This window comes from Lepisosteus platostomus, unplaced genomic scaffold (assembly GCF_059453375.1).
Source record: "Lepisosteus platostomus isolate fLepPlt1 unplaced genomic scaffold, fLepPlt1.hap1 Scaffold_84_H1, whole genome shotgun sequence".
NCBI classification, from domain to species: domain Eukaryota; kingdom Metazoa; phylum Chordata; class Actinopteri; order Semionotiformes; family Lepisosteidae; genus Lepisosteus; species Lepisosteus platostomus.
Genome location: NW_028291696.1, coordinates 161,027 through 184,952, shown reverse-complemented (window position 1 = coordinate 184,952; position 23,926 = coordinate 161,027). Strand labels below are relative to the sequence as shown.

At 46.4% G+C, this 23,926-nt stretch overlaps 8 non-coding genes and 1 pseudogene across 8 annotated transcripts; 5 read left to right on the top strand and 4 right to left on the bottom strand.

Annotated features, from left to right (window-relative positions):
• Window positions 1-2,575: 2,575 nt before the first annotated feature.
• On the bottom strand, window positions 2,576-2,657 carry trnaf-aaa (transfer RNA phenylalanine (anticodon AAA)). The gene has a single exon. It is a non-coding gene; the product is annotated as a tRNA-Phe (tRNA).
• A 4,262-nt stretch (window positions 2,658-6,919) lies between these two features.
• Window positions 6,920-6,992, bottom strand: trnar-acg (transfer RNA arginine (anticodon ACG)). Its single transcript has one exon. It is a non-coding gene; the product is annotated as a tRNA-Arg (tRNA).
• A 5,920-nt stretch (window positions 6,993-12,912) lies between these two features.
• On the bottom strand, window positions 12,913-12,985 carry trnar-ccu (transfer RNA arginine (anticodon CCU)). Its single transcript has one exon. It is a non-coding gene; the product is annotated as a tRNA-Arg (tRNA).
• A 1,297-nt stretch (window positions 12,986-14,282) lies between these two features.
• On the top strand, window positions 14,283-14,399 carry LOC148631036 (U5 spliceosomal RNA). Its single transcript, XR_015934913.1, has one exon. It is a non-coding gene; the product is annotated as a U5 spliceosomal RNA (small nuclear RNA).
• Window positions 14,400-14,629: 230 nt separating this feature from the next.
• On the top strand, window positions 14,630-14,709 carry LOC148631035 (U4 spliceosomal RNA; annotated as a pseudogene).
• A 6,320-nt stretch (window positions 14,710-21,029) lies between these two features.
• trnas-aga (transfer RNA serine (anticodon AGA)) lies at window positions 21,030-21,111 on the top strand. The gene has a single exon. It is a non-coding gene; the product is annotated as a tRNA-Ser (tRNA).
• Window positions 21,112-21,325: 214 nt separating this feature from the next.
• On the top strand, window positions 21,326-21,396 carry trnag-gcc (transfer RNA glycine (anticodon GCC)). The gene has a single exon. It is a non-coding gene; the product is annotated as a tRNA-Gly (tRNA).
• A 557-nt stretch (window positions 21,397-21,953) lies between these two features.
• Window positions 21,954-22,027, top strand: trnai-aau (transfer RNA isoleucine (anticodon AAU)). Its single transcript has one exon. It is a non-coding gene; the product is annotated as a tRNA-Ile (tRNA).
• Window positions 22,028-22,238: 211 nt separating this feature from the next.
• LOC148631031 (5S ribosomal RNA) lies at window positions 22,239-22,357 on the bottom strand. Its single transcript, XR_015934920.1, has one exon. It is a non-coding gene; the product is annotated as a 5S ribosomal RNA (ribosomal RNA).
• Window positions 22,358-23,926: the final 1,569 nt, after the last annotated feature.

The window sequence follows — 23,926 nt, the reverse complement described above, 5'->3', positions numbered from 1 at the left end:
TGGTCAGCAGCACCTGGTACAGCCCCCTCCACCTGAGTGAACACAATTTCTTTTTCCTGAAGTCTTTCACCAGAATCCAGTCTCCTTATTCACTCATTAGTTCTTACAGCACAGGTAAATCCCTGTGGGCTGGAGCCCAGCATAATCCTAGGCTTTTTTGGTCAACATTGGTCAACAGATTGGTCAACAACTGGGTAATAACTCTTAGAAAAATCTACACATTGTTCCCCTGCCTCAGCTGTGACGTTTTGTAGAACAATTCTAGCTGAAGTTGTAAAATTTCTCTTTGTTCCGTTCCTGCAAAACATCTTATTATGAACAAACAAACCACAATAATCATTTGCATCTAGGGGAATCACTCCCAAGGGTAACCCCCCTTAAAGCTATATTGTTCTACCCATCAGGTTCTGCCACTAGATAAGAGAACCTTTCCCATGAAATCATTTTTTGACCTTCATGATCCCTTCAGGGCGTACAATTAGCACAGAAGCAGCAGCTTTAGTCCACATGTTTTTCAAACAGGATATTAACGATATGATCATAACGAATAATACCAGACCCACAAATATGTATTGAACCAGAGACCCTCTCCATGTTCCTAGCACAGACTGTAGCCATGCACCAATACCCCAATCATCTGGATTGCAGGATTTACGAAGAAAATTATTTTCGCAGTAATTAATTTATTATATTTACTATATTTATTATACACGTGTAAATTAATTACTGCGGAAATAATTTACTTCGTACACTGTGCAGAGTGCCGTATACTCCTAGTTGCGGCACACACGATACATACAGTAAAAAGCCTCAGGCACTGTGTTAGATGTGTTTTCGACGTTATATATGCGTTTATTAATGTCGTCGATTTTACGGTTGCAATTCGACGTTGATTATACGTCGAGGCGACGTATATATACGTATAGCCGTATTTTCGCCGTGAATATACGTATATTCGACGAATCAATGCCCACTGGGTAAACTCTTGAGCAAACTCTGAACCAGCTCTAAGGAAACTAATCCGATTAGACGTTACTTTGACTCATCTTTTTACGCTCAGTGCTGGATTGCTCAAACTCCAGCTAGGGTTAGGGTTAGCATTCCCACGCTACTTAGACACTTTGTTTACGCTCAGTGCTGGATTTTGGGAACTTCAGGACGAGTGGGAATTTTCTCCTATCTGTCAATTCTGTTTTGTTTTGGAGACTCTTGGCTGCCTATGTTGTACAGTGCAGCGTGAAGGAAACATTTTCCAAAACTGTGTCAGCTCAAAAGTTGTAAGAAAACCTCTCCAGCTGCTTTAACTCTCTTCATTTTTGTCATTTAATGTGACACTCGATGTATAACTGGAGCCTCACATATGCAAATGGTGAGGCTCCAGTTCGACACCACTTTACAGTATCTGACAAAAGCATGGCAGACTGTGCCATGACCGGCAGATAACTTCTGCTTATTTTTACCATATTAAACATTGGAAATCCTCCCACTTGCATTTGTGACACTTGATTTTGACTCCACCTAAGACACTCTTAAATCTTCAAACACTTTTCTCTTCTCCCGCAACACTCTTGTCTGTCGGCACTATGTGGCAGCATTGCATGACAACCCATCTCACCACAGAAAGGAACCTAACAGCTTTGGTAAGAGAGGAGAAAAGAACATAGCCCGTACGGGGATTGAACCCATGACCTTGGCGTTATTAGCACCCCGCTCTAACCAACTGAACTAACCGGCCTCACGACGGTGGTCCTCTCTGTGCTGCAAAAAATCGAACTCAGGGAATTTCTTTTGCCCTCCTTTGAATAGAAAGCCGTGTAATTCAGTGTACGGGCTTTCTCGTGCAGTTTCATGGTTCTTGTAACCCAAATCCTACACTGGCCTGAAGTGTCCCCCCATTTCACAGCATTTTTCAGCTGATTTAAAATGTACCTAAAGGAGAAGCATTATTGAAGACCATCAATTACCAAGAGCTTTTGTCAAAGGTTTTGGTGGTCATTTTTAATGACCACAGAGCACTATGACCTCGGTTTTACATCTCATCCGAAAGACAGCGCCCTTTTACAACACAGCGTCTCCGTCACTATGCTGGGACATTGGGACCCGCACAGACCTCAGGGTGAGCGCCCCCCCGCCGGCACCATTAACACCGCTTCCAGCTGGAAGCTTTGTTTTTCCCTGTAGCTTACCCTCATCCGGGTACTGACCTGGCTCACACCTGCTTAGCTTCAGTGGGTTTTCAGTTGCGAGTTGCAAGGGGATGCAAGTGATGGAGCCGCTCGCTGCAAAAGCCACTGCATTGGCCGGGAATCAAACCCAAGCCTCCCGCGTGGCAGGCAAGAATTCTACCACTGAAACACCAATGCTAAGTGTCTGGGCCTTCAAAAAAGACGCTTTTTTGGTGCTCTGTGCAAAAAGCGTCGACATATGCTTCCAGCTGCAAAATGCCATTCGCGGATGCTGAAGAATTTATTTCAAGGCAGCGGGTACAAGCGATTGGGCGTTTTAAAACCACCAGGAACAACAAAGAGGCGCGCTTCTTTGCTTGCGCCGGAACACACCGACTGGAGGCGGACAACGTAGTCGGCAGGATTCGAACATGCGCAGGGAGACCCCAATGGATTTTTAGTCCATCGCCTTAACCACTCGGCCACGACTACAGCAAGCCCCACAGCCGCTGCGTTCTTGCTACAATCTTACCTGGATCGCGAGGCGCCGGCGGAAGCCTATTTCAAAGTCGTTCTCCGTTTCAAAAAAACATTTCCAAAATACAAGCCTTGCAGACAGACACGCCTCAGAGGACTTAAGGGTGGCTTCATGTCGGAATGATAAAGTCTCCCCGTCCGGACATGAAAATGCCACTTTGTTACACACAAAAAAAGAATCAACAACAGAGAAATGCCCACAAGCATTTGAAAAGCCGCACCACGTCGCACTTGAAATAGCTCTTACATTAGTGGTAGACGCAGGAATCGCCTTTTTATTTACGCTCTTACCAACGCGATGGAAAGCAAAACAAAGCAAAGCAGAGCAAAACAAAACGAACAAACGAAAACCCTCACGTCCCGCACTTGCATATAACGCCGTGTCGTGCCCAAGCGGTATTGTACGTCATCCTAGCACTGCACGCCGGTGCGTATGGTATATGGGAACGAGCACACGCCACGAATCGTCTCGAATCACTCCCTACAGCTGTAAGGTGCCTTGAAGCGTGCACCCCCAACATTCTTCTTTGCTCATCTGTGAAAGGTAAACTCTTGAGCAAACTCTGAACCAGCTCTAAGGAAACTAATCCGATTAGATGTTACTTTGACTCATCATTTAAGGGATCCTTGTTAATTGGAGAAATCAATGATTTCGAATGAATTCTGTATGCGTTAAAAGACAGCTATACACAGAAAACATGCAGGACACTGCTCATGATGTTTCCCGAGCCGAAACACAGTGCGTTTTTCCAAGCCATCTGACCAAGCCTGCCCACTGAAAACTGCAGGAGATCGTGTAAAGACGTTCAAGTTTGTAACTACTGCACGCACAGGAAGCAGAATAAATTCCTCTATTCAAACTGTCAAAGGTTTGCTTTGCGAACGCTGCAGGACATCGCACAATCTCTTTTGAACAGGGACAAACGATTTCTTATGGGGCGCAGTAAGTACAGACGTTTAAAAAGCTCCACTCATGCCAATGATGCAGCATGAAGAAGCGCAACCTAAAGTTTGCATTCCTAGCACTGTTGCAACCTAGCACTGTTGCATTCCCCGCATCAGTAGCTAAGAGAATATAATTTACGACTCTTGTTAATGCAGTTTCAGAAACCAGACTGAAATTTCTCAAGTATATTATTTGAATCCATTTGATGTTGGGCAACAACTATTCTTTCAAGACTTTTAGATTGAAATGGGACCTTTGAGACAGGCCTGTAGTTGTTAAGAACTTGTGGATCCAAATTTGACTTCTTAAGGAGCGGTCTAAGAACCACTACCTTAAATTGATCATGTACGACGCCTGACGCAAGCGATGCATTCATCATACTAATTATAGGTCCTGCCAGTCCTTCGAGGGAATCTTTGACTAGCTGAGTGGGGATGGGATCTAGCACACAGGTGGTTTACTTTGTCTTACGTCTGTGTTCATGAGTCCACCATAAGAAGAAATCTGAACAGGAGTGGTGATCATGCGAGGTCACCATGGAGGAAACCACTGCTCTCCCCAACAAAAAAACCACCACTGCCCCTCTCAAGTTTGCTAAAGACCACATGGATGTTCCACAGCAACTCCTGGAACAATGTTCTGTGGACAGACGTGACAAAAGTTGAACTTGTTGGTAAATGTGCACAGCGTTATGTTTGGAGATAACAAAACACTGCATACCAACTCCAAAACCTCATCCCACCTGGGAAGCATGGCGGAGGCTGTACGGCTTGCAATCATCGAGGGACCGATGAATTCCGAGATGTATCAGGAAATTCTACAGCAGAATGTCAGGGTGTCTGCCTGTGATCTAAAACTCAAAAGACGCTGGGTCTTGCAACATGACAAAAACAAAGGAGTACATCAACAACAGAGTGGCTGAAACAGAAGAAATTCCGTATGTTGGGATGGCCAAGTAAGAGTCCTGACACACACGCTTTCACTCATATGAGCTACACGGCTACCAAGATGATCTCAGGTGCGCCGAGCTTGTACGGAACATATTGAACTGATCGACGGCGAATTGTCTCTCAGACAGGCTTTTCACCTCTAAGCTCCCTGACTGACAGTGATCAGCTAGGTAGTAAAACAGTCAGCTGCTTCTAAGCCTTAAACAGCTGCATCTCGGCGCTTCCACGGAGAGATGATTTGAAAGCCGAACATCGCCCATTGGGAACACCTTACTATCACTAGTTTAAGAGACTCTTAAGGTTTTGCAGAGGTGCCTGTCTAATAGCATGCGCTTTGCAAGCTATAGGTGTTTAGGCTGAGGCAGAATGCCTGTTAACAAAATGTTTTTCTAAAGGGGCCTCGCACTCTTTTCCAAGCAATGGTCACCATCCCCACCGAGTGTCACAATGTAGTCATGTCCTAGGACATCACCTGTTAGTCTCCATTTGTCTGCCACCAACACTTTAGGTTACGGGGTCACAACCGCACCCCGGAGACCAGAGGAGCCGTTGGCGTTCTGGCGGCGCAGATTGGGCTGAAGGTGGGGCGCTTGAATCTCGCTGTTGGAGGCCGTCTGAAACTGACCCAAGCCTTTCCCTTGAATTAAATGTAAATAAGAAATGAACCCCAGATGCACATGGAATCAATCACGTGTTTCCTTTGAGCCGTTTCAGAGACTGCTCCAGAGTTTACCTTGCACAGATGCGCAAAGATTCATGATGGGGGTGCACGCTTCCAGGCGTCTTACAACTGTAGGGACTGATTAGAGACAATTCGTAGCTTGTGCTCATTTCCCTCTATTCCCCGTGTTGCAGTGGTAGGATGACTTAAATTCCTGCTTCGACACGTAACGGGATTATAATCAAGTGCAGGAGCTGAGGGCTTTAGTTTTGTTTCGTTTTCCATGGCGTTCGTAAGCGCGCAAATCAAAGGCAATTCCTGCGTCTAACACGAATGTAAATGCTTTTGAAAGTGCAGTGTGGTGCAGCTTGTAAAATCCTTGTCCACATTTTTGGTTCGTTGATGTTTTTTCTGTCTGCCAAAGTTGCATTTTGACATCCGGACTGGGGGACTTTATCATTTGAACGTGAAGCCAGCCTTAAACCCTCTGAGGCGTGTCTGTCTGCCGGCACGAATCTTGTGAAAGGTATTTTTTTTAACGGAGAGCAACTTTAAAAAGGTTTCCGCAGCCACCTCGCAGTCCGTGTTTGATTATAGGAGGAATGCGGCGGCGGGGAGCTCGCATTTGTCGTGCTCGAGTGGTTAAGGCGATGGGCTCGAAATGCGTTGGGGTTTCCCCGCGCAGGTTCGAAACCTGCCGACTCCGGCGTCTGCCGAACGTCACCTTGTGCCTGCGCGGCAGAGGCGGAGTGCCGCTTCTCCTTTCCTGGTACTATAAAAACGCTAAATCGCTTGGCCCCGCTGCCATGGAAAGCAATTCTTCAGATAACCACACATTTTGCGTTCGCACCTCTGGTGCTCTACTTATGCCTTTGAAAACCTAATGAATAAAGCTGTAAGAACCGACACGATGTGTAGGTGCTCTTAAAGCACGCAGTAAAGAACTGTTAACAGCAAGGGTTTCAGTGGGTTAACTGAGGAGAAGGCGTGATCGCTATTTGTTGACTTTTTATTTGGTGTTAGAAACACTCTTACTGTGCATGACGTGCAACAAATGTAGCCACAGAAATTGCATCACGCTTTCATGTATGCTATTGCAGACACCAACGTTGCCTAGATAGAAAACCGAAATAGCCGTGGGTTTGCTTGCTGGTCTGAAGGATCTCTCTTCAAATCTCTATCATTTGTCAATGGAAGTAAAAGGCGCTGCAATCTGATACGTTCAGAATCAAACCCGCAGCTGTTGTTCGACTTTATTTCTTGACTAATTACAACTGAGTGTCGCATGAGCAGTTACATAAACTTGTCTGGTATATTTGAACACAAATGCCGTTCTTCAATTAAAACTAACAGTACATTGTCAGGGACATTCAGTTCTATACAAACAAGAGACAGACAAGAGAATATTTCTACCGTTCATGTGGACTACGTGTTGACTTACTGATCGGAATAATTGAAAGGTTCGGGCTCATAGCCGATGCAGTGCGTGCTAATTAGAACAGCAACGCTGAGCTCTCAGCACCGTACTGAGCCCAGGTGTTTTTCTAAAGCTGTCAGGTGCAGTTCATTTACATGAAGGAAATCTCTTACTGGGTACGATTACAATGCAGTAAGTAGCACAGACTACTTAGGGAGTAGCCCGATGCGTTTAAAAACGACCCGAGCCAGGCAGGAGTCGAACCTGCAATCTCCTGATCCGTAGTCAGACGCGTTATCCATTGCGCCACTGGCCCTGGTGTGACACTGCAGGACTGTAACCCAGTGAGATCAGCACTGCAACTAGTAAAATATTACCCCCGGTCCATTCTTTTCCAAAAGTGAGAAACACCTGTTTTCTACATTTTGTCTGTGTTAAAACCATATCTCTTTAAACCAAACCAAGAGTTTGTCTTTTGCTCTGATATTCTGATTCATTTCGATTTCAAAGAAAAAAAAAACTACCTTCCAAAGCATCATAAAATTGTCCCTTCTTCCAGACTCTACTTCTCTCTTGTAGTAGTACAGCAGACCTTTCCAGGTGAGCAGATCACAGAGTCCGAAATGAGCTTCCTCCATCAAGCAAAGTACCTGAACATGACTCTGTCATCATAAAAGCGCCCCTGTAATAAAGAAATTCAATCTGAAATCAAGAGGGCAGTTGCCTACTGAAATACAAGAAGTCATCAATTTTAACCTAGCAACACATTAAAGGCTGCATCTATACAAGTACGATTCTAGAAATGCTCACCAGATTACGTTTTAAGAAGGAACTGCGCCTCAGGTTCCGCCGAGATCTTAACTTGGATGGTAGGATTCAGAGTCCGGAGTGCGGACTGATGGCGCACGGAGGGTCCACATACTGTGGATCCCTCAGTTTTCTTCCGCGTGTTTAAACCGCCAGCGTTTTTTTTATATTTTTTATATTTGAACACAGATGCCGTTCTTCAATTAAAACTAACAGTACATTGTCAGGGACATTCAGTTCTATAAAAACATGAGACAGACAAGAGAATATTTCTACCTTTCATGTGGACTACGTGTTGACTTACTGATCGGAATAATTGAAAAGTTCGGGTCATAGCCGATGCAGTGCGTGCTAATAAGAACAACAGCAACGCTGAGCTCTCAGCACCGTACTGAGCCCAGGTGTTTTTCTAAAGCTGTCAGGTGCAGTTCATTTACAGTACGCCCCCTGTCTCAACGGTAGGACGGAGTCAAATACTGCCTCGACACGCAACAGCATTATAATAAACCGCAGGACTTGAGGGCTGTTCTCTTTGAATGTTCCAAGTCATTCGTAAGAGCGTAGGTCAAGGGCCATTCGGGCATCTCCTGTAACTCGAGTAAAAATGCTATTCAAAGTGCAGTGACTGAAATCGTCATCCACATGTCTCCGTTGTTGATTTCTTTCTGTCTAAGAAAGTTCTATTTTCATGTCCGAACGGGGAGACTTTATCATTCCAACTTGAAGCCACCCTTAAGTACTCTGAGGTGTGTGTCTGCTTACACGTATGGCGTAAAAGGTTTCTTAAACGGAGAGCGAACTTGAAAAAAGTTGCCGCCGCCGCCTTGCACTCCTTGTTCGATTGTAGCAAGAAGCCAACAGCTGGCGTACTTACTGTAATCGTGGCCGAGTGGTTAAGGCAACACACTTAAAATCTGTTTGGGTCTCCCTGCGCAGGTTCAAATCCTTTGCATTTGCTCTCGTGCGTGCATGAAAAAGGACCAGCGCTGTTTTGTTTTCGCTGGGACCTTTAACACTCTAAATCGCCTATACCCGCAGCCTGTGAAATCGATTCTTCAGCACCCACGAGTGACGCTTTGCAGCTGGACGCAGATAACGATGCTTTTCTGCAACGAGCTTTCCAGCTGAATTTTCTCGGCAGCTCCGTACTGAACCTGTTCTCCATTGCAACATAGCGGAGGCTCGTCACGTCTATAGCAAGGCTGTGTAGGACCGCATACGCCACAGTGACTTGTACACAGACCACATGAAAGGCAAGCAAAATACACTTTTAAAATTCCAAAGACTCACAAGGTCAGAGGAACAGCGATGACCTGAACAGATCTGTTACAGAAGTCTAGGTTGACCTTTTTAGAGCTGTAATTGCATTTTTGTTTAATAGAAGATCAAATCTACTCGCATGTACCAGCACCTTACAGTTTATTGATGTTTATTCTATTTAAGTAATAAGATTGCTAACGATGTTGGACTTTAGCCGGTGTTTTTTAGAACAAATTGCTTACTCTTCTGTAAGGAATATGCAGTACGTGCCTTTGTTAGTCATTGCTCACCATACCTGTAACTTTCTTATCTAACTCACTTCCTCAAATGGTGAAGGTCCACAAACATAAATGAAAAAAACCCAAATCCAAGTGTCTGTAAAAGCGCGGTGCTCCGCTGGCGCTGTTCCCTAGTGGCTTAAAGTGCCTGCCTAGTAAGCAGGCGATCCCTGGTCTGAATACCAGCGGTGCCTCTCTCCGTGTCTTGTTGTGCCGAATGTCTCATTTCAGACAAACATGTACAGCTTGGTTCAGTTTAATGCAAGAATTCATTTCCTTTCTGGAATAACTTGTTTTTGAAGAAATCCATACAGCTTGTGAAAGATGAAATCCATTTCTTGGTTGTCAGTGGAAAAAGATTGCCGGCTGCAAGAAGCGCAAGTGATTGTTTTCTTTGACCATAAACCTGCAAATGTAGGGCGCACAAAAGACTGTCAGACTCTGTGGTGCTGAAAAGTTGGTGGTTCAAGCCCCTCCAGTATGCGTGTCTCAGTTTTTCCAATGTAAACATCATCACCATCGCTAAAGAAGATGGCACAGAAGACTCCACAGCCGAAACGTTGTGCTTCTTTTCTTCTCTTTTCAGCATGGAGTAAACCTTTGCTTTATCCTTTGCAGCCTACGCATGCTGACACAGCTACCTTTCTCTTAACGCGCCTCAATCATTATTCACCAAAACCATCAGCAGAATGTGTCGCCTTTGTGGTGATGTCACTCCTCTGCTTCACAAATGTCCTTAGTGACGGGCCATTTCTTTCTGCCATTTTTCCGGAGCAGTTATTGATTGCTCCATCATTTCCCTCTTACTTTCCATCACTAGATTGAAAAGAAAAACAGAAACAGGCTGACAGGACGACAATCAAATTGCAAAAACTCATCAAAGCACTCGATAGAGTATTTGAATCCACAAGTAGCTACGAGCAACTTTGTCCTGGCTTGCATGAAAGTCGGAAAATGTCAAAAAGAAAAAGATGGTGGCTTTTTCATATTCGTTCTTTTATTTTTAGTTCGTTGCTTCTTCTGTCCATTGTCCTCCTGCCTGGCTCTTGACCTGTGACTGTTTGAACGCACACAGTAGACTTTCATGCAGGGGATTTGTCCTGAGCCTCTGTGAAAGACCCACCCACCCCCATAAATAACTGCTCTAGAAACACATGAATGCAAAACTAAACCACAGCTTAAAGAGGAGCTTGTCATGACCGCCAGGCAGTTAAGACCAACTCTTAAGCAATCTAAACAGCACCAGCAGCGGGTGATTATTAACAAACGCCGCCGCACGAGTTAACCCACCTGCACACACTCCACCGTGCGGTACGCAGTGCTATTTTTACCATCTTTACCTGCTTCCCGCTGGTATTGAGTCTACTCCTTGAGAGCTCTACCTGGCGTTTTTTCCATTACCTCGTTTATTCTGGATATTGGACTCCCCTTCTGCCTTTTTGACTTTGGACCTCGCCTCTCACCTTGGACTGTTTGCCACCAGTGTTCTCCCTGGATTACGACTTACCTTACGCCTCTTGACCATGAAACAAAGCAAAGCAGAGCAAAACAAAATGAACAAACGAAAACCCTCACGTCCCGCACTTGCATATAACGCCGTTATGTGCCCAAGCGGTATTGTACGTCATCCTAGCACTGCACCCCGGGGCGTACGGTATATGGGAACGAGCACACGCCACGAATCATCTCGAATCACTCCCTACAGCTGTAAGGCACCTTGAAGCGTGCACCCCCAACATTCTTCTTTGCGCATCTGTGTAAGGTAAACTCTTGAGGAAACTCTGAACCAGCTCTAAGGAAACTAATCCGATTAGACGTTACTTTGACTCATCCTTTAAGGGACCCTTGTTAATTGGAGAAATCAATGATTTCGAATGAATTCTGTATGCGTTAAAAGACAGCTATACACAGAAAACATGCAGGACACTTCTCATGATGTTTCCCAAGCCGAAACACAGTGCGTTTTTCCAAGCCATCTGACAAAGCCCGCCCACTGAAAACTGCAGCAAATCGTGTAAAGACGTTCAACTTTGTAACTACTGCACACACAGGAAGCAGAATAAATTCCTCTTTTCAAACTGTCAAAGGTTTGCTTTGCGAACACTGCAGGACATCGCACAATCTCTTTTGAACGGGGACAAACGATTTCTTATGGGGCACAGTAAGTACAGATGTTTAAAAAGCTCCACTCATGCCGACGATGCAGCATGAAGAAGCGCAACCAAACGTTTGCATTCCTAGCAAATTCCTTTTATTTTTTGATAAATAAAGACAGTCTTGTTTAACAAACAACACACAACATTTTACATTGTCAATTCAATTCAAATCAATGTATTTCTATATAGCGCCTTTCACAACAAGGTTGTCCCAAGGCACTTAACAATGCAAGTTGTTAAGAGCCTTGTGTCTAATATGCCGCCTAGGTTACGTGCTGTCTCTTTGAGGCAAATGTTTAAATCCTCTGAGTTAAGTGCTGAAGTTATAGTAGTCCTATCAGTATTGTTGCCTCCGATCAACAGATCCTCATTTTTCTCAGAGTTGAGTAACAAAAAGTTTTCACACATCCAAGTATTTCCTTCCTTAATGCATTTAACTAAACTGATAATAGAAGAGTTGTCGTTTGGTGTAAACAAAATGTTTATTTGAGTGTCATCAGCATATGAATGAAAGTTCATATTATTTTTTCATATTATCCTACCTAGCAGCAGCATGTAGAGAGAGAGAGCAATATTGGTCCCAGCACTGATCTTCTGGTACCCCAAATTGAACTGGTGACATTGATGAAGCAGTACAATTATTAGATATTTGAACATAATGAAAACGATGAGTTAAATGTGAAGTAAACCACTGAAGGACGGTTCCAGATAAGCCAACCTCAAACTCAAGCCTGTGTAACAAAACAGAGAGGTCAACCGTGTCAAAGGCAGCTCTAAGATCTAGAAGCACAAGCACTGTTGCATTCCCCGCATCAGTAGCTAAGAGAATATCATTTACGACTCTTGTTAATGCAGTTTCAGAAACCAGACTGAAATTTCTCAAGTATATTATTTGAATCCAGATACGATTGACGTTGGGCAACAACTATTCTCCCAAGACTTTTAGATTGAAATGGGACCTTTGAGACAGGCCTGTAGTTGTTAAGAACTTGTGGATCCAAATTTGACTTCTTAAGGAGCGGTCTAACAACCGCTACCTTAAATTGATCAGGTACAACGCCTGACGCAAGCGATGCATTCATCATACTAATTATAGGTCCTGCCAGTCCTTCGAGGGAATCTTTGACTAGCTGAGTGGGGATGGGATCTAGCGAACAGGTGGTTGACTTTGTCTTATGTCTGTGTTTATGAGTCCACCATAAGAAGAAATCTGAACAGGAGAACATTGAAGTGCTGTGCCGTGATCTGAAGCAGGCCGTTCAGTGCAAGACATCCCAAAAATATACATGAACTGAAACAGTTTTTCATAGAGGAATAGGCCAAAATACCTCCTAACCGCTGCTCAGGTCTGACCAGCCGCTACAGAAAGTGGGGGTTGAGGTTTTTGTCATAAAGGAGGTTCCACTAGCTCCTTAATATAAGGGTTCACGTACTTTTTCCATCAATGACCTTGATTGTTTAAACCATTTGGTCAATAAAGAAACAGCAATGTCAAATGTTGGGCGTGTGTTGTTTGTTAAATCAGACTCTCTTTATTAATTATTATGACTTAGATAAAGATAAGATCACATGTTAGGAGCCATTCATGCAGAAATCCACATCATTCCAAAGGGCTGTTTACAAAAGTTTTTCTCCCAACTGTATGTGAGAGAAAAGCAGAGACGCTCACTGAGTAAGGTGGGGTTGCAGCTTCACAAATCACAAGGACATTTGTACACTCAAAAAGGGACAGGAGCACCCCAGATGGGACTCGAACCCACAATCCCTGGCTTAGGAGGCCAGTGCCTTATCCATTAGGCCACTGGGGCACACTGGGTTGGGTCAATCACGCTGATGAAGAGCCAGTTTTTTTTTTCCTTTGCTTTTTCAAAGGGATCCCCAAAATTAGGAAAGTTAGGCAGCAGAAGGTTTACTGTGACCTGAGAAGGACCGGCATCCAATCACGGTGGTACACACACACACGCTCTCACTCATCTGAGCTACACGGCTACCAAGATGATCTCAGGTGCGCCGAGCTGGTACGGAACATATTGAACTGATTGACGGCGAATTGTCTCTCAGACAGGCTTTTCACCTCTGAGCTCCCTGACTGACAGTAATCAGCTAGGTAGTGAAACAGTCAGCTGCTTCTAAGCCTTAAACAGCTGCATCTCGGCGCTTCCACAGAGAGATGATTTGAAAGCCAAACATCGCCCATTGGGAACACCTTACTATCACTAGTTTAAGAGACTCTTAAGGTCTTGCAGAGGTGCCTGTCTAATAGCATGCGCTTTGCAAGCTATAGGTGTTTAGGCTGAGGCAGAATGCCTGTTAACAAAATGTTTTTCTAAAGGGGCCTCGCACTCTTTTCCAAGCAATGGTCACCATCCCCACCGAGTGTCACAATGTAGTCATGTCCTAGGACATCACCTGTTAGTCTCCATTTGTCTGCCACCAACACTTTAGGTTACGGGGTCACAACCGCACCCCGGAGACCAGAGGAGCCGTTGGCGTTCTGGCGGCGCAGATTGGGCTGAAGGTGGGGCGCTTGAATCTCGCTGTTGGAGGCCGTCTGAAACTGACCCAAGCCTTTCCCTTGAATTAAATGTAAATAAGAAATGAACCCCAGATGCACATGGAATCAATCACGTGTTTCCTTTGAGCAGTTTCAGAGACTGCTCCAGAGTTTACCTTGCACAGATGCGCAAAGATTAATGATGGGGGTGCACGCTTCCAGGCGTCTTACTACTGTAGGGAGTGATTGAGACAATTCGTAGCTTGTGCTCATTTCCCTCTATTCCCCGTGTTACAGTGGTAGGATGACGTAAATTCCTGCTTCGACACGTAACGGGATTATAATCAAGTGGAGGAGCCGAGGGCTTTAGTTTTGTTTCGTTTTCCATGGCGTTCGTAAGCGCGCAAAACAAAACAAGAAAACAATCCAACTACTCCAACTACAGGCTGATCAAGGTATCTCCCCTGCCAGGTAAGCCGAGAGCCGCAGGCGATGAGCCCGGAGCTGAACGGGCCCCACTGGCTCGTTTGTAAGGCCAGGTGCATTGCCAACCACGACCGGCAGGGCAGAGGCCTTGAAGGCGGCCTGGGCTCCTGCAGCTGTCCAGCCACGCACTCTGGTTTCTCTTCATCTCGTACAAATCTTTTGCCTTTTACTAAAGATTTCCAAGTAAAGGAGCATGAATGAGTTCCATACAATTTTTGTGCTTCCCTGCCTTCGGGTGGGGCGCAGCTGGGCTGGTCAAAGAGAGAAAACAAAACCGCTCACAATCGCTCTTATTACGGCGACTGTGGCCATCTGCTCTGCGAGTCCTCGGTCTCCGCCTGTCTGATTGGCGCTCTTTCCTCTGGGAGGCGGGAAGTGTCCGGCCGCAAATATGAAGCGTTACAGCAACGACATGCCATGAGACGATTGATAACGATTTCCATAGGATCCCCGCGGTTGCCTGGCAACCGTCAGCTTTGTGCAGTGGCAGTATCGTAGCCTGTGAGGTTTAGCCGAGGCACGATTATTGCTAGTTGAAAACTTTTCTCGTCAGAGCGTGACATAGTCTTGCAGGCATCGTGCTGTCTAACTGCAATACTATACCGCTGGAGGAAACAGCCCGGGTTCAATGAGCCTTGGAATGTGACTAGGAAAGTGAAGCCTTTTGAAAGAGGTAATGTCGACGCTTTTTTAACAGAGCACCAAAAAAACGTCTTTTTTGAAGGACTGGGCAGTGAGCATTGTTGGTTCAGTGGTAGAATTCTCGCTTCCCATGCGGGAAGCTCTGGTTCGATTCCCAGCCAAAGCAGTGGCTTTTGCAGCGAGTGGCTCCATCACTTGCATCCCCTTGCAACTCGCAACTGAAAACCCACTGAAGCAAAACAGGTGTTAGCCAGGTCAGTACCCGGATGAGGGTGAGCTACAGGGAAAAACAAAGTTTCCAGCTGGAAGCGGTGTTAATGGTGCCGGTGGGGGGGCGCTCACCCTGAGGTCTGTGCGGGTCCCAATCCCCCAGCATAGTGACGGAGACGCTGTGTTGTAAAAGGGCGCTGTCTCTTGGATGAGATGTAAAACCGAGGTCACAGCGCTCTGTGGTCATTAAAAATGACCACCAAAACCTTTGACAAAAGCTCTTGGTAATTGATGGTCTTCAATAATGCTTCTCCTTTAGGTACATTTTAAATCAGCTGAAAAATGCTGTGAAATGGGGGGTCACTTCACGCCAGTGTAGGATTTGGGTTACAAGAACTATAAAACTGCACGAGAAAGCCCGTACACTGAATTACACGGCTTTCAATTCAAAGGAGGGCAAAAGAAATTCCCTGAGTTCGATTTTTTGCAGCACAGAGAGGATTGCTGTCGTGAGGCTGGTTAGCTCAGTTGGTTAGAGCTAATAACACCAAGGTTGTGGGTTCGAGTCCTGTACGGGCCAGGTCCTTTTCTCCTCTCTTACAAAAGCTGTTAGGTTCCTTTCCGTGGTGAGATGGGTTGTCATGCAATGCTGCTACATAGTGCCGACAGACAATTAAATGACAAAAATGAAGAGAGTTAAAGCAGCTGGAAAGGTTTTCTTACAACTTTTGAGCTGACACAGTTTTGGAAAATGTTTTCTTCACGCTGCACTGTACCACATAGGCAGCCAAGAGTCTCCAAAACAAAACAGAATTGACAGTCATATAATGTCCATTAACCCCGGTTTTAAACACAGCATCATGTCTGCCATCATAAGAATATGAGTCCAAAATTTTAGAATATAGTCAGAATGTCTTCTAACCTTACCTGTGGTGTCTTTAATCCCTATTGCTCAATGCATGGTGTACGTACTGCATACATGTGTCTTGAGAATGAGGAATGGGCCCCTAAGACATTTACCTGTTTCACAAATGATCGTATTTTACTAGAGATTCTGTTTGGGATTCAGATGTGCATTCGGACAGCAATTCCTTTCAAGAAATGATACGTTCTGGATGAGGTCAAAGGTGCTGGAACACTGTATTTAGGATGTGTTTGCAGTGATTGTGTCTCCTGCTTCAACGCAGTGATATATAGATGTGCTCCTGTAATTTATTGGTACATGCCCAGGGCAGTAAGTAGTCTGAGGATTTATTTCCAGACGGCATAGAGCAGTGAAACAGTGAAGTAGTGCAGCACACTGGATCATTATATTATTAGAATCTATTCTACCTAAATTATTACATTATACACAACTTGAGCTCTCAGCACCGTACTGAGCCCAGGTGTTTTTCTAAAGCTGTCAGGTGCAGTTCATTTACATGAAGGAAATCTCTTACTGGGTACGATTACAATGCAGTAAGTAGCACAGGCTACTTAGGGAGTAGGCTGATGTGTTTAAAAACAACCAGCGCCAGGCAGGAGTCAAACCTCCAAACTCCTAATCCATAGTCAGACACATTATCCATTGCACCACTGGCCCTGGTGTAACACTGCAGGACTGTAACCCAGTGAGCTTAGCACTGCAACTAGTAAAATATTACCCCCGGTCCATTCTTTTCCAAAAGTGAGAAACACCTGTTTTCTACATTTTGTCTGTTTTAAAACCATATCTCTTTAAACCAAACCAAGAGTTTGTCTTTTGCACTGATATTCTGATTCATTTCGATTTCAAAGAAAAAAAAAACATTACCTTCCAAAGCATCATAAAATTGTCCCTTCCTCCAGACTCTACTTCTCTCTTGTAGTAGTACAGCAGACCTTTCCAGGTGAGCAGATCACAGAGTCCGAAATGAGCTTCCTCCATCAAGCAAAGTACCTGAACATGACTCTGTCATCATAAAAGCGCCCCTGTAATAAAGAAATTAAATCCGAAATCAAGAGGGCAGTTGCCTACTGAAGTTCAAGAAGTCATAAATTTTAACCTAGCAACACATTAAAGGCTGCATCTATACAAGTACGATTCTAGAAATGCTCACCAGATTACGTTTTAAGAAAGAACTGCGCCTCCGGTTCCGCCGAGATCTTAACTCGGATGGCAGGATTCAGAGTCTGGAGTGTGGAATGATGGCGCATGGAGGGTCCACATACTGTGGATCCCTCAGTGATCTTCCGCGTGTTCAAACCGCCAGCGTGTGACTCCCCTGTCCCCCTGACCTCATTGCTCTGCTCTCGCCTCTCTGCAGCTGAGCCCGACTCATGGTAAAGTGGAAAAAAATATGCCCTCAACGTGAGATTTACTCTGGAGTGAGGATAGTTGTTACCTTCTTATCGTTAAAACGGATGTATGTGATGTGGCGACTAGTTTCTTCTCCATTAGCAGGCTTAAGGTTAAAGAAAAAAACATTGCTGACTTCTTTTTTTTTTGCCAGCCGTGAGCGCTGATTAGCGAGGTTTGTATTTCATGTTTTGCAAGTTGCATCCATTTTAAGAAAAACAAGTCGTTCAAGACAGGAAATGAATACTTGCATTTAATTAAGTCTAGACGTATGCGGTTGTCCATACTGACCAGTTCTGTTCGAGAACACAGAACAAAAAAAGGCACCGCTGGGATTCGGACCCAGGATTTTCTGTTTACTAGACAGGCGCTTTAACCAACTAAGCCACGGCACCCCAGGAGTGCTGTCCTTTTGCAGCCACTTGGACACACCACTCAGACACATCTGCATTCGGTGTGTGCTCCGCCTGCTCGCTGAGCAAGTTGCCACCTTTACATACAATAGCAACATCGACACCAAGAGAAAGGATGACAAATGGCTTTTATCTGGAACTTTTCATGTCCAAGGAGCTCAATGTGCTTTCTGTGTACAACAGGGCCACTGAACTCCACACTGGCCACTGAACCACAGCAGTGGCTTGCTGGCTTGACATCTCCCAAGGAAAATGTTGAAATCGCATGTGGAACAGGAAAATGACCCTCGAGTATGAGGGAAAAAAAAGAAAAAGATCAACTGGAGTGCGCCAACCCATGTCAGGACAGCCCAGTTTCGTTGATGAGTTGGCCGAGTGGTTAAGGCGATGGACTGCTAATCCGTTGTGCTCCACACACATGGGGTTGAATCCCATCCTTGTCGCTCTCCATGTCTGACACGTGTGCCTGTGCGCCTTTGGCCCTCCTGTTGTTTGCTCCGGTACTAGAGCCGTACATTTCCTAGCGGTGGCTGAACATGGTATAGTAGGCTAATGTCAGTATCGAGCAGTGACAGTAACAGTATTTACGTGCCGCTGCTCCCAAGTGGCTCTGGTTTGAGACTGTGTTTTCACTTACTTGCAACGCAAACGGAGAAAGCGATTTTTGACAGTCTCTCGAGAGACTGCGCTAGGTGTTTAGGGATAGACTTTGTCAGTTCCCCCTGGGATGATGGCCTCTCAATTAGTTTGTGATTCCTCTAGACGTTTATACACTAGAAGCCTGCTTCATGGCTTAAATCCAAGCTAAGGAAACGAGTTAGAGGTCTGATGCAGAACTGCGAATTCAATGAACGGGAACACTACAGTACATTGCACTGTGTGTGTTAGGAAAGCTGCCCCCTTCTGTCCCTTGTCGACCGAACAGAGGACTGTAAAGGATACCGCCAAGAAACTTTAGGATGCTGGTTGGAATCCAGCTCCAAAGAAGCCCCTTTGGGTGTTATGTCATCAAAAAGTAAGAACAGCGAATCTCCCTTTAATCAAAAGCGCAACAGAACTGTTTTCCGTGGAGGAGGTTTCAGACCCGTAGACCTGTTTTATTCGTAGGGCAGGGCGCATTCCCAAACGCGAATCTCATGTTTTAGAAATGCTTTGGGCGGCGTGAAGTGAAAATAAGAAATGGGCTCCAGATGCACATGGAAGCAATCAAGTGTTTCATCCGAGCTGTTTCAAAGACTGCTCAAGAGCTTTCCTTTCACAGAGGCGCAACGATTAATGATGGGGGTGCACCCTTCAATGCGCCTTATGACTCTAGGGCGTGATTGAGACGTACGTAGCGTGTGCTCATTTCCCTCTATTCCCCGTGTTGCAGTGGTAGGATGACGTAAATTCCTGCTTCGACACGTAACGGCATTATAATCAAGTGTAGGAGCTGAGGGCTTTAGTTTTGTTTCGTTTTCCATGGCGTTCGTAAGCGCGCAAATCAAAGGCAATTCCTGCGTCTAACAGGAATGTAAATGCTTTGGAAAGTGCAGTGTGATGCAGCTTGTAAAATCCTTGTCCACATTTGTGGTTTGTTGATGTTTTTTCTGTCTGCCAAAGTTGCATTTTGACATCCGGACGGGGAGACTTTATCATTTGAACGTGAAGCCAGCCTTAAACCCTCTGAGGCGTGTCTGTCTGCCGGCATGTATCTTGCGAAAGGTATTTTGTTTTTAACGGAGAGCGACTTTAAAAAAGTTTCCGCAGCCACCTCGCACTCCGTGTTAGATTATAGGAGGAATGCGGTGGCGGTGAGCTCGCTGTAGTCGTGGTCGAGTAGTTAAGGCGATGGACTTGAAATCCTATGGGGACTCCCCGCTCAGGTTCGAATCCTGCCGACTACGGCGTCTGCCACATGTCGCCTTGTGCCTGTGCGGCAAAGGCGAAGTGCTGCTTCTCCTTTCCTGGTACTATAAAAATGCTACATTGCTTGGTCCTGCTTCCATGGAAAGCAGTTCTTCAGGTAATTCTACTCTCTTACCAAAGCTGTTAGGTGCCTTTCCGTGATGAGATGGGTTGTCATGCAACGCTGCCACATAGTGCCGACAGACAAGAGTGTTGCGGGAGAAGAGAAAAGTGTTTGAAGTTTTAAGAGTGTCTTAGGTGGAGCCAAAATCAAGTGTCACAAATGCAAGTGGTTGGATTTCCAATGTTTAATATGGTAAAAATAAGCGGAAGTTATCTGCCGGTCCGGCACAGTCTGCCATGCTTTTGTCATATACTGTAAAGTGGTGTCGAACTGGGTGTCGAACTGGAGCCTCACCATTTGCATATGTGAGGCTCCAGTTATACATCGAGTGTCACATTAAATGACAATAATGAAGAGAGTTAAAGCAGCTGGAGAGGTTTTCTTACAACTTTTGAGCTGACACAGTTTTGGAAAATGTTTCCTTCACGCTGGCTGCACTGAACAACACAGGCAGCCAAGAGTCTCCAAAACAAAACAGAATGGACAGTTAGGAGAAAATTCCCACTCGTCCTGAAGTTCCCAAAATCCAGCACTGAGCGTAAACAAAGTGTCTAAGTAGCGTGGGAATGCTAACCCTAAACCTAGCTGGAGTTTGAGCAATCCAGCACTGAGCGTAAAAAGATGAGTCAAAGTAACGTCTAATCGGATTAGTTTCCTTAGAGCTGGTTCAGAGTTTGCTCAAGAGTTTACCTTTCACAGATGCGCAAAGAAGAATGTTGGGGGTGCACGCTTCAAGGTGCCTTACAGCTGTAGGGAGTGATTCGAGACGATTCGTGGCGTGTGCTCGTTCCCATATACCGTACGCCCCGGGCTGCAGTGCTAGGATGACATACAATACCGCTTGGGCACGTAATGGCCTTATATGCAAGTGTGGGACGTGAGGGTTTTCGTTTGTTCGTTTTGTTTTGCTCTGCTTTGCTTTGTTTTGCTTTCCATCGCGTTGGTAAGAGCATAAATAAAAAGGCGATTCCTGCGTCTACCACTAATGTAAGAGCTATTTCAAGTGCGACGTGGTGCGGCTTTTCAAATGCTTGTGGGCATTTCTCTGTTGTTGATTCTTTTTTTGTGTGTAACAAAGTGGCATTTTCATGTCCGGACGGGGAGACTTTATCATTCCGACATGAAGCCACCCTTAAGTCCTCTGAGGCGTGTCTGTCTGCAAGGCTTGTATTTTGGAAATGTTTTTTTGAAACGGAGAACGACTTTGAAATAGGCTTCCGCCGGCGCCTCTTGATCCAGGTAAGATTGTAGCAAGAACGCAGGGGCGGTGAGGCTTGGTGTAGTCGTGGCCGAGTGGTTAAGGCGATGGACTAGAAATCCATTGGGGTCTCCCCGTGCAGGTTCGAATCCTGCCGACTACGTTGTCCGCCTCCAGTCGGTGTGTTTCGGCGCAAGCAAAGAAGCGCGCCTCTTTGCTGTTCCTGGTGGTTTTAAAACGCCCAATCGCTTGTACCCGCTGCCTTGGAAATAAGTTCTTCAGCGTCCGTGAATGGCATTTTGCAGCTGGAAGCGGATGTCGACGCGGTTTGCACAGAGCACCAAAAAAGCGTCTTTTTTTGAAGGCCCAGGCACTGAGCATTGGTGGTTCAGTGGTAGAATTCTCGCCTGCCACGCGGGAGGCTCGGGTTCGATTCCCGGCCAATGCAGTGGCTTTTGCAGCAAGCGGCTCCATCACTTGCATCCCCTTGCAACTCGCAACTGAAAACCCACTGAAGCTAAGCAGGTGTGAGCCAGGTCAGTACCCGGATGAGGGTGAGCTACAGGGAAAAACAAAGCTTCCAGCTGGAAGCGGTGTTAATGGTGCCGGCGGGGGGGCGCTCACCCTGAGGTCTGTGCGGGTCCCAATGCCCCAGTATAGTGACGGAGATGCTGTGTTGTAAAAGGGCGCTGACTTTTGGATGAGATGTAAAACCGAGGTCACAGCGCTCTGTGGTCATTCAAAATGACCACCAAAACCTTTGACAAAAGCTCTTGGTAATTGATGGTCTTCAATAATGCTTCTCCTTTAGGTACATTTTAAATCAGCTGAAAAATGCTGTGAAATGGGGGGGCACTTCAGGCCAATGCAGGATTTGGGTTACAAGAACCATGAAACTGCACGAGAAAGCCCGTACACTGAATTACACGGCTTTCTATTCAAAGGAGGGCAAAAGAAATTCCCTGAGTTTGATTTTTTGCAGCACAGAGAGGAGTATTGTCGTGAGGCCGGTTAGCTCAGTTGGTTAGAGCGTGGTGCTAATAACGCCAAGGTCACGGGTTCAAGCCCCGTACGGGCCAGAAGATTATCAACTCATCTTCATTTGCAGATTTAGAGGCAGCTTCGATATTCGTTTTACAGACTGGTTTTTTTTTTTTAATATGGGTCACACACATGCCACAGCAACAAAACATCTCTAGAGATGAGGCTATAGATCACCTTTCCATCCTGCAGGTTTTCCTCCCAAAGCCTACGGCACCAACGGCGACCCCTGCTGGCCGGGAGAGCAAAAGCTTACAGCACCTGGTATTCCCAGGCGGACTCCCATCCAAGTACTAACCAGGCCCGACCCTGCTTAGCTTCCGAGATCAGACGAGATCAGGCTTGTTCAGGGTGGTGTGGCCGTAAGCGAAAGCCCCGGCGCCTGACTCGCTACTTGAAGCTGTGTGTGGCGGGGGCTCCGTGCCCCCCGAGCGGGACTGAAGGATCGTTCGTGTGCAACTCTTTGGAAAGGAGCTGCTTTCCAAATCGCATTGCGTGCCTGGATGTTGGCGAATGCGCTCCCTTGTGTTGGCTCGTCCCGCACTGGAGGAGGACAAACAATCTGCACGGAGGAGCACCAGGCAAGTCTTCACCAGACAAAAACCTCCAGTGCACAGCACTCTGGAAACATTTCGGGGCTTTCGCGTGTTTATTTCAGCACGTAAAGCGCACCGGTCCAACACGTCGGCCGGGCGCGCGGCGCCTCCGCCCTCTTGTGGCCTTGCGCCGTCAGAGCAAGAGGCTCCTTCTCGCTGCCCTTCCGCTGTGTTGCAGGGCCCCGAGAGGGAACCCGGAGCGCGCACTTTGTGGGGGGCGGGGGACCGCGTTCGCGCTCTTCCCCCGGTCTCTTGCGCGAGTACTAAATCTCACGGACAGGGGGGCCTCGTCATTGATTGTTACAGGTGAGACGGGGATTAGGAGGAGACCCCGACTGATGGGTAAAGGGGAGCACTAACACCAGAGGGACACCCCCGGCGTCTCTTTTTGAGAGACACCCTGGGGTTTCCTAATGACCAAGGAGGGTCGGGACCTCGGTTTGACGCCTCCCCCGAAGGACGGCGCCTGTTTGTGCAGCAGAGTGTCGCCATCAGGAGGCTGGGGCGTAAGAGAGCCACACAGCCCGCAGGGTGAACGCTCCCTACTGGTCCCAGTCACACCTCTTGCAGGAGCAGCAGCAACCGGAGCTTTTCCGGGGTGGAATCTCCCATCCGGGTGCCGGCCAGGCTCACACCTGCTGGGCTGCCCCGGGGGTGAGCCCAGTCGAGAGTCGCAGGGCCAGATCTAGTCACCGGGGAGAAACGATACAAGTGAAGGATTGCTCGGCTCTTGGCACTTGAAAAGACCGACAAATGTCTCGTTCCCGCCGGAGCTGATTGTACCCGCATGTGTGGTGTCGTCTTCTTCCCCCGCCCCGCTGTGTTTGCTGTATTGTCTCTGAAGCCGCCCCCCCCGAGACGAGACGGGCTGTTCCTGTGCCCCAATTAACACTTTACAGGTGCCATTCCCCGGCATTGTGGCCATTGTCGGTGCTCACACGCGATAAGATAAGGCGGAGGAGAGCAGGGCATGCCCAGCGGCAGACATTCAAGGAGGGGGCAGTGCGAGGTGAGGTGAGGTGCGACACGCCGGAGCCCCGACGCAGCTAATGCGGAGCACTTGTTGGACTGGCATCGAAAGGACGTGTGCGCACGGAGCGAGCCTTCCCTGCGGCTCGCTCCGTACCCTAAAGGTACCAAAAGTCCACTAGTATAAGCATTAAGTCACTGTCACTGTCACCCCTGTTACAATGTGATTGCTACATATCTTCATTTCTTTGGTTTTTATCCAGTGTGTTGAAGTATTTCACAACACTACCTGTAGCCCGTCTGGAAATAAATCCTCATTCTGATTATTGACCTGGGCATGTACCAATAAATCACTGAGCATATATATATATC